At 40.1% G+C, this 10084-nt stretch overlaps 1 long non-coding RNA gene across 1 annotated transcript; it reads left to right on the forward strand.

Moving 5' to 3' along the window:
* The first annotated feature begins 1853 nt into the window (after positions 1-1853).
* On the forward strand, positions 1854-6572 carry LOC133380893 (uncharacterized). Its single transcript, XR_009761579.1, has 2 exons — positions 1854-2022; positions 5011-6572. It is a non-coding gene; the product is annotated as an uncharacterized LOC133380893 (long non-coding RNA).
* The last annotated feature ends 3512 nt before the right edge of the window (positions 6573-10084 follow it).

Genomic DNA, 10084 nt, shown 5'->3' on the forward strand with positions numbered 1-10084 from the left:
AAAATGAGATGAGATTAGTTGGCAGGATTTGTTCTTCATAAATCCATGTTGGGTCCTAGTAATCACTGCATTGCTTTCAAGGTGCTTACAGATTGACTGCTTTATCATCTGCTCCAGAATTTTTCCAGGGATTGATGTTAGGCTGACTGGGCTGTAGTTCCCTGGTTCCTCCTTCTTGCCCTTTTTGAAGATAGGGACAACATTAGCTCTCCTTCAGTCATCTGGCACTTCACCAGTCCTCCACAATTTCGCAAATATGATAGACAGCGGTTCTGAGAGTTCTTCAGCCAGTTCCTTCAATACCTAGGATGCAGTTTATCGGGCCCTACCGATTTGAACTTGTTCAAAGTGATTAGGTATTTCTTGACCATTTGTCTATCAATTTCAAGCTCCAATTCTGCCCCTTCTACTTCATGTTTCCCGGGAGGGTCACAGATCCTTTTTTGGGAGAACACTGAGCAAAAGTAGGAATTGAGGACTTCTGCCTTTTCTTTGTCATCTGTTATCATTTTGCCATCCTCACTGAGTAGCTGTGCCACCATTTCATTTCTTTGTCTTTTACTATGGATGTACCTGAAGAAAGCTTTTTTGTTGCTTTTAGCATCCCTCGCTAACCTCAGCTCATTCTCAGCTTTAGCCTTCCTGACACCATCCCTGCAATTCTGTGATACCTGCCTGTACTCTTCCTTTGTGGCCTGGCCTTCTTTCCACTTCCTGTCTGTGTCCTTTTTTGTTTTCAGGTCATCTCTAAGCTTTTTGTGAAGCCACAAATCTGTATATTTGTTTTTAATTGTTGTAAACCGCCCAGAGAGCTTTGGCTATGTGGCGGTATATAAATGCCATCAATAATAATAACAACAACAATAACAATAATAATAATAATAATAATATACCTAGTAACCCAGATGGAAAAGAATTCCTTTATCCACATCAAAAGCTACATTCAGCTAGTTCAGTGATGTCTGGATTCACATCCTGATTTGCACATGCATCTGGCTGTCTATCCATGCTAAGCATTGACTAACTGCATGGAAGCCTGTTTCTGTATACTGATCTCCCTTTGATGGATCAGGGTGAAAAATTATGGTGAATGCCAAGTGTCCAAATGATCAACATGTATTAAGTTTTACTTTGACTACAATTTATTCATATGGCTATTAAGAACTGACATGGCTATTGTTTGGTTAATAGGTTAACCATATCCGCATCACAAATAGGGGGCAAAATTTGGTTTCTGAAATGCTTCACCATTACTACTGCAAAGTTGGCTGCTGTGAAAGGCACAGTAGGAAAGACCAAGATGCAGCTTGTTCCGAACCTTGAGGTGCTATGGGGCATATGTGGACCTCTTGGCATCATAAGAAATGAGTTCCCCTATGCCAGCGTTGGGGAGACTTAGGTCTTAAGGCCAAATGCCACACACCCTCCTGAGCCCCCTCCCCTCTCCCCAGGCCACACTACTTACTTGCCCTGCTTTGAACCCTCCTTGACTGTTTTTGCCTGGCTGGAATGTGTCCTTCAAAGCTTCTTGTTTGCCTGGATGGAGGAAGGAGAGGAGTGTGTATAGCAGGGATGGAAAACCTTTCGCCTTCCAGATGATGCTGAACTACATCTCTGATCAGCCCCAGACAGCATGGCCAACAGTCAAGGCTGACAGGAGACATAGTGCATCAACATCTGGAGGGCCAAGGTGCCCTCCCTCCTGTGATGTACAGAAACTAGCCTACTGTACAAAGGTACAAATTACATTTGTTCCTCCACCCACTTTTAGCTTTGGCCCTGCATAGCACTGGCATGTGATTCCTGGAAGGTTGCTCAGAAAGGAATGTGGCCCTTGGGCTGAAAAATGTTCCACACTCCTGTTGTAAAGCCCCTATATACAAGCAGCTATTCATATCTAGGGGTTCTGAGATGTCTGTGCTCAATGTGTGGATATCAGAAGGTGGGACTAGGCCAGGCACATGGCAGGAGCAAAGCCAGTAGCATGGTCCCACTTCTGCTTCAACCATGACTGCCCTAAACGTAAGTATAATTCACTAATAGGCAAAAAAACTTGCAGATTAAGAACGTACCTATAGCTCACATCTATTTCTATCCAACTTTAAAAAGCAGGGAAATTGGGCAGCTATAGTGAATGCACCAGGGGAGCAGGAGACATAAACTCCTCTCTGAGATATTGGACTTCCCTACAAATTGGTCAAAATGCAAACACCATTTGGGTTGGTCTTTCACAGTCCAATCCACTTGCTGCGTAGCTTGGAAGAATTTGGTAACATGTACCTCTGAGCATATGGGGAGTGGTGGCAACACCTGCCATCTCCAAAGATAGAGAATTATATTTTTGTATGTTTGTTGGTGTTCTTATTTTGCTTCTTTCCTGTCTTACTAATGTTTCTACAGAGAATCTAAACTAGAAAAGTTTATTTCCCTCATTAGTCATCCTAGAAATGTGTCAAATTTATTTTTATTAATTTCAAAGTCTTCTTATAGGTCAGTGTCATATGATGGTGAAGACAGCCTTTTGTGTTTCAAATTGGAGGTTATGTTCTATTTCTATTTTGGGTGCATTAACAGTGGAATCTGAAACTGCAGTTTGATGTAAAATCAGACTGATTCCAATATGTTGCTACCTCAGCAATGACTCTAGCTGTTGGAAAAAAGAGGATGCATGTTTTCAGCCTCCTATGTTTAAACCACTTCATTTTAAGGCAAGGTGGGCACGGTCAATTAAAAACATAGAACGCATTTTGCTCTAGTGAATCATATCTTCTCATTATGTGTCCGAAGTATGATAACCTCAGTTTCATCATTTTAACTTCTAGTGATAGTTCTGGTTTAATTTGTTCTAACACCCAATTATCTGTTTTTTTCACAGTCCATGGTATGCACAAAGCTTTCCTTCAACACCACATTTCAAATGAGTTTATTTTTCTCTTATCCGCTTTTTTCACTGTCCAACTTTCACATCCGTGCATAGAGATCGGAAATACCATCATCTGAATGATCCTGACTTTAGTGTTCAGTGATACATCTTTGCATTTGAGGACATTTTCCAGCTCTCTCACAGCTTCCCTCCCATCCTAGCCTTCTAATTTCTTGACTATTGTCTCCATTTTGGTTAATAACTGTGCCAAGGTATTAATAATCCTTGACAAGTTCAACGTCATTGTCAACTTTAAAGTTACATAAATCTTCTGTTGTCATTACTTTAGTCTTCCTGACATTCAGCTGCAGATCTGCTTTTGTGCTTTCCTCTTTAACTTTCATCAGCATTCATTTCAAATCATTACTGGTTTCTGCTAGTAGTATGGTATTGTCTGCATATCTTAAATTGTTGATATTTCTCCCTCCAGTTTTCACACCTCCTTCATCTTGGTCCAGTTCTGCTTTCCATATGGTATGTTCTGCATATAGATTAAACAAACAGGGTGATAAAATACACTCCTGTCTCACACCCTTTCTGATGGGGAACAAATTGGTTTCTCCATATTCTGTCCTTACAGTAGCCTCATTTTTTACTTATATAAAACTTTATAACTGCATTCCATAGAATAAATGTCCTGGCTCCAAAGTTTCCTTTAAAATAAAAATGTTATTGTCCTGTTTTTTAAACATTTTATCCAGCAACCTTAAAGGCCACTCCATGCACTCACTAATCCCAAACTATTATATTTCAGGTGGGATGTGCACCTTTGAACACATTTGCTATCATTATGATGTGTAATGTCATTCCTGGATGAACAGTACAAACATATTGAAGTAAACGTATATCCTCCTGGCTTCTACAATCCTTTCACCCCATTTTTGGAGGTTGAAAATTGTAGGATTTGATTGTACACATATACCAACTTAAGCACATGCCCCCAAAGAAATGTTATGTTGTATTCTGAGTAAAAGGTTTATGTAGAGATCCATGTCCTATTAAACGCAAAGGCTGTTGGATGGCAAGTATGAGAACAGGCCAGATGATGTGCTTAAAAATAATGTGTGAAGGAGCCATGTGATGGCAATGAAGTCTCTATTGCAACGAACCAAAGTCTGAGCTTTCAAAGGCCCACTGATTTTATTCATTGAGCTACTGTGAAATTTGAGTGCTTGGTGTCAGCTAAGAGAAGATATGTGGCTTCTGTTTCTACAGGTGTTTTTACTGAGATGACACTTCTGACAGATAGGCAGGTGATTAATAGCACAGACAGGTGCATGTTGAGTTTAATACACAGGGCAGGTGTCTAATTGAAGCCAGTAGGGGGGGGGGGAAATAAAAGTACTGCGTACATTCAAGGAGAATTAGCTTGTCAAGGAAATGAGGAACTACTAAATATGATAGTGCTTATGAAACTGGGTTGTAAATTGCATTCATAATTGGCTACATTATGCAACCGAGTTTCATCAAAGGGATGAAACCAAAAAGGTGCTTGTGTGTCAATTCACTTTTTTTCCTAGTCATCAACTTGTTGACTGCATTTTAATAATCTCCGAAGTACAGAAGGAGCATGCTGGCTATTGAACCTGCCCACAGCCATCCAGCCCACACCTTTCATAAAACACCTGTGCCATGCAAAACATCATACTGGGTTAGGTTTTTCAACAGATGGGTGCTTGAATGCTGCAAGCAGAGGCAGAAGGGGAGGATCAAGAGGTGGAAACCAAGTAGAAGAAAAAACTGAAGCTGTCTACCTTTCCTACAAGACTATAAGCCTGGCTGAGGTACAGGACAGAAGGCACCCGAAATAGAGAAATCAGGAGATCTAAACCTGTGTGATCAGGTTGGAGTGATGCAGAGTTCCACGTTCATGGCAAGGACTCTAGGGCTTGAGCCAAGGTTTGAGGCTGGCACCTAACCTTTTATCTACCATGGGATGCTCAAGCCATCAGAGCCCTCCTATTTGTCTTCAGAGACAGAAAGGGATCAGAGTATTGCAACATCTGCCTCTGTGATTAAAAGGCACCATGAAATCTCTGGTTTAACCAGGCCTGGATTAACTGGATGACAACTGCCTTTTCTTTCAGGTCCAGCCACTGACCTCAGAGATCCTGAAGATCACAGCCATCGGTCTACATTTGGGTTCAGATGCCAAAATCCCTGGGCTGGATCCGACACCTTAAAGACTTGGGAGGGGGACCTCACATGTCCTCTAAACCTGTAATGGAAGGGTTGGCAAAAAAAAGAAGAAAGAAACCCATGTACCAGATTAATCAAATCATGTCCTTTAAGTACTAACATTATCTGTGCTAATTTTTTTCTGTGCTGTATCATTTTAAAAGCTAATGATGTTTATATCTGAGGTTGCCTTTCTACAGTGTGAATATTTGCTGTTGCTAATGGATGTCACGGATAGGCAGCAGATGGAGGGGGAGCAGAGGCTGAATGCCCAAGTTGATGTGTAGTTATGGCAATACAGCATGTGATGTGCACTAGTGATTTCAATGTGCATTTTTTCAAAAGGGGAACAAGATGCACAAATAAGGCATGATGCACAACTGTGAATAATAAACTGCATTCGATGGGCAACCATTTTTTTTTATCTGCATAGTGAAACTCTTGATCCATTTTTGTCAATATGCCCTGAATATGCAAAGCCAGCATGCTGGAAAATATAAATATATGCAGAAAAAAGGGGGTTGGTTTTCGATAGCACTAGAAGCAAAATAGCCCAACCCCCTATTTCATTATCAGTCACGTGCAGAGCTGATCTATGGCAACTGTGTATGGCAGATCATGATGATCCAATATCAGTTACGGGTCAGGTTCACCTGAATCGTCTGTTTCCTGTAAGTCAACTTCATAGGTTACTGAGAAAGCAGTAAAATTAACAGGTAGGAGCAATACTCCCCATACCCCAACAAGATTAAAATCTCAGCCCCCCTTTGTCCTTCCTCCTCAATCCCAGCCAACCAGTTTGCTAATTCCTTATCATCCTGTTATCCATAAACCACATATAAAGAGAACAATCCATTTCTGAAATACTGCAATTTGGATAGCAATTCAAGCTCTCTCTCCATTTCTAGATCAGGGGAGACTAACGTTTGGTCCTCCTGCTATCAGCCCCATCAGCATGGCCAATATTCAGAATGAGTAATACTCCAACAATATCTGGAAGGGGGGTGCTGGTTAGTCACCCCTGTTCAAGGTATTACCATTCTAGATATTTAAATACATCCTTTGATTGTATAAAAAAAGAATTACATCACCATTCTGGCACATAAATGGGGCATTTCTGATTGGCAAATTCCAGTTCCTTGTTTTTATGTCCCTAGATTCTACCATTCTTGTCCATAATGCCATTACTTTGATTTGCTACAATCCTCCCCTTTCACTTCCCCAGAAGAGATAAGAGTAAATAGATTGATTTAACTGTGCTCGGAGCTTTAGACTGCTACAGTGAGATGCCACACGATAAAAGAAAAAAGGCAAGGCGGGCATCCCTGGATGCATTTTCAAAGAAACATTCAAGGAGCCTCTAGAAGATTCAAAAGTTTTGGTTTACTTATGCAAGGCTTACTTGACTTGCTTATTTTATTTCAGACATGTGTATTGTTAGTTTTGAATAAAAAATTGGCTGAAACGTGAACTGCTCTTCTTTTTTGTGGTGTAAGAACCTCTCTCTACTCATTTTATGTTATTCTTATCTCTGGTGCCAAAGGTTCTGTTAAAGAAGTAATGTCCAGGAACACATCTACTTTGTTAACTGAGGTATTGTGATAATCCACAAGTGGTTGGTTTGGGTAATCCTCCCTTTATCATTTCAATGCCTCATGCTCACTCGATTGTCTCTCTTTCCCTCAAATCTACACTAAACCGGCCAGTTGTGGCTTAATGTCAAATAAAACCAATTATTATGAACCCGGTGGAGTAGGCAAAAAATGTCCTTCCATGGCCAGTTTAGGAATGGAGCTCAAATAATTCTTAGACTGTTCCACTGGCAACCAGCTAATACTGCATTCTCAGAAACTAGGTACATGAGTGAGCATGCTGCATGAGCCAATGCATCTAGATTAACCTGTTCCTTGTACTGCATCCCTCTAAGATGGGGTGGAGAACCCTCCAGGCTTCTCTATCAGACCCTTGGGGCTCTTCCCCATGTCATTCACCTGCTCTCCCCAGGCTATACCCCTCAACAGCCTAGAGTCACACCTTCCTTGACTGTTTTTGCCTTGCTGGAATGTGTCGAACACAGACAACGGGTCTTGCTTGCCTGGATGAAGGAGAGAGATGTGTGAGAGTGTGTAGACACTAATCCACTGTACAAAGTTAAATTCACATTCATTCTTCTGCTCACTCTTGCTTCTGGCCCCATTCATCATTGGCATGTGGCCCCTGCAAGGTTGCTGAGAAAGGCATGTGGCCCTCAGGCAGAAAACGTTTCCCCACTCTTGCTCTAAGACAGGTGTGGGGAGCCTTTGGCCCTCCAGATGTTGCTGAACTACAAGTCCCATCATCCCTGGCCATTGACCATCCTTGCTGGAGCTTGTGGGAGTTGTAGTTCAGCAACATCTGGAGGTCCAAAGGTTCCCCACCCCTGCTCTAAAAAATGATGGCAAAAACAGCCCTCTCTCACATAAAGCAGGCTTGGGAGTGTAACACCTTTCCAAATGTGTTAGCAAACAATGCCAGTATTCCTTAAAATGCAGGACCACTTAATCAAATAACATTATAGAATCATAGAATAGTAGAGTTGGAAGGGGCCTACATATGGCCATCGAGTCTATACCACATCACTGACCAACTACAGTTTACATAGCACCAAATTCAAACTTTGATTTTACAGTACATGCTAGCCTTCTTTGGACATTTCACCACAAGTACAACAGACATGGAGGGGACTAGATCATGTCCTCTTGGCTCCATCCCTGACATCATTATGATACACTGGCCATGTCTTCAAAGTCCACACACTGAATGGAAAGGGCACCACATACCATGTACAGGTGTGCATGTGCATGCACTCCATGCAGTTGGAGGTCTCAAACATTCTGCTCAATGCATGTAGGGTGAAGCCAATTATGGGATGGCACTGTCAGGTTGGGGCCAGCTGGATGTGGTTCCATCCCATTCATTTTAGTGTATGTGTAGGAAAATGACACCATAGTTGATTCTGGTACATGTTACAATGTCTAATCACTTTAAAAAAGTAAACCATGCAAATTTCATAAACTGAATTAGCAATGTCACATGATTTCTATTTGGATACTTTACACTCTACCTGAATATAAACATTTGAGTTCAAAGACACCTGCATGGCAAATATTTCAAAGGATATGTCCCATTAAAGACACATTAACCTTGATACATGTTAATGTGTTCCCATGAAATGGTGAGATGGGTATGGTAGCAACCAAAGTTTGATCAGGCCATACACTCTGACGACTTCTAATGCTGGGGTGTTATGCTTTCAATGTTGTTTTTATATAATGAAATGATTCCCTTTGATTGTATGATGTTAAACATCTGGGTGCTAAAACCCCTTTGCAAGTTATGCAAGCCAAACAATGAATAAAAGTGTCAGGCCTTGCAGATGGAGGGATTCAGCCTGTATGTGGTCTTTTCCCTTTGAGCTCAATAGGGAAATAAAAGGAGACTGGGTGCATTAATATCCCTGAAAATCTTCTGTGAGTTTTTTTCCCATAATCTGTAGTCTCAGTACACATGTTTGGCATAGTTTTAAAGCAAACCTATTTCTATTTGTGTTTCAGGACATTTAAAGATCTGGATTACAATAGCATTCTTTTTTTTTTTTTTTTCAATAATTTTTATTCAGATTTTCATAAAACATACAAGACAAAATCATAAAACATTCAAAGACAAAAAACAAAATCAAAAATAGTTAAACAAAAAGAAAAAAAGAAAAGAAGAAAAAAAAAAATAAAAAATAAAGAGTAAAATATTGACTTCCCATTTGTCAAAGATCAAATCAGTTATAAGTCTATAATATATAGCAATCCTGTCTCTTAAGTCATATTATAAAATCACTTTCCTCCAGTAGTTATCTTACTTAATCATCAAATCTCATAAACATTACTTTATTCTTTCCACAAAAAGTCAAAGAGGGGTTTCAATTCTTTAAGAAATATATCTATCAATTTTTTTTTTCCAGATAAGCATATCGATTAATCCATCTCATTACTAATTGTGATAATCTTATTGTCATAACCATAGTCAAAATAAACATTTCAATTAATCCATCACATCAGAATCTGTTAGGTTCAGTAATTTCAGTAGCCATTGTTCTATTATCTCTATTAGTTCCATTTTCCATCTTCCATCTTCAGTAGTCTTGTTAAGTCCAGTAATTTCAATATCCAATCTTCCATTATCAGTATTCCATAATAATCTTGCTGTCAAAGCCATAGTCATATAATAAGAGTCTGATGGGAATTACCTCTATCCCAAATATTTTCTTGCCATCCATTCTGAATAAGTTGCTGAAATACTGCTGTAAAATCATATCTCTGTTCTTTTTTTCAAAATACACTAGGTCATCTCTTAAAAGTTTTTCCATTGTCACATGGCTGCAGTTAATTCCATAGATTTTCTCTATATTGGGCTCCATCACATCATTCCAGTCCAGAAGATAATCCATGCCATTGATAACTTTATCTCTAGAGTCTTCATTAATTTCTTCAGAGATAACATTGAGTTCCAAACAATAGATTTTATTTCTAAAGTCCATAGACTCCAAATCTTGTTCCTGTTCCACGTTTGTTCCAATCTCCGGGATCTCCTCTCTCACAGGGACCCCTATTCCAGTCTCCAGGGTCTCCTCTCTCACAGGGACCCCTATTCCAATCTCCGGGGTCTCCTCTCTCACAGGGACCCCTTCCAGGGTCACCTCTCTCACAGGGACCCTTATATCTTTAACCCTTATATCTTTAATAGCATTCTTTAAAATTGAGAAATTGTGGGATAGGTGCACCAATGACCAAATGGTTTAAACTGCATAGAAGGGAAGAAATGAACAAGACCCACATGTCTGTATACTGAAGAGTGGATGGTAGAACAGAAACAGATGCAACAAGTTTGCTTCCTTTATTTCCTTTGCCTGATCAAACCATGAAACTCACGTAGATAGTGCCAGCTCTTGCT

Source organism: Rhineura floridana, chromosome 1, assembly GCF_030035675.1.
Source record: "Rhineura floridana isolate rRhiFlo1 chromosome 1, rRhiFlo1.hap2, whole genome shotgun sequence".
NCBI lineage: Eukaryota > Metazoa > Chordata > Lepidosauria > Squamata > Rhineuridae > Rhineura > Rhineura floridana.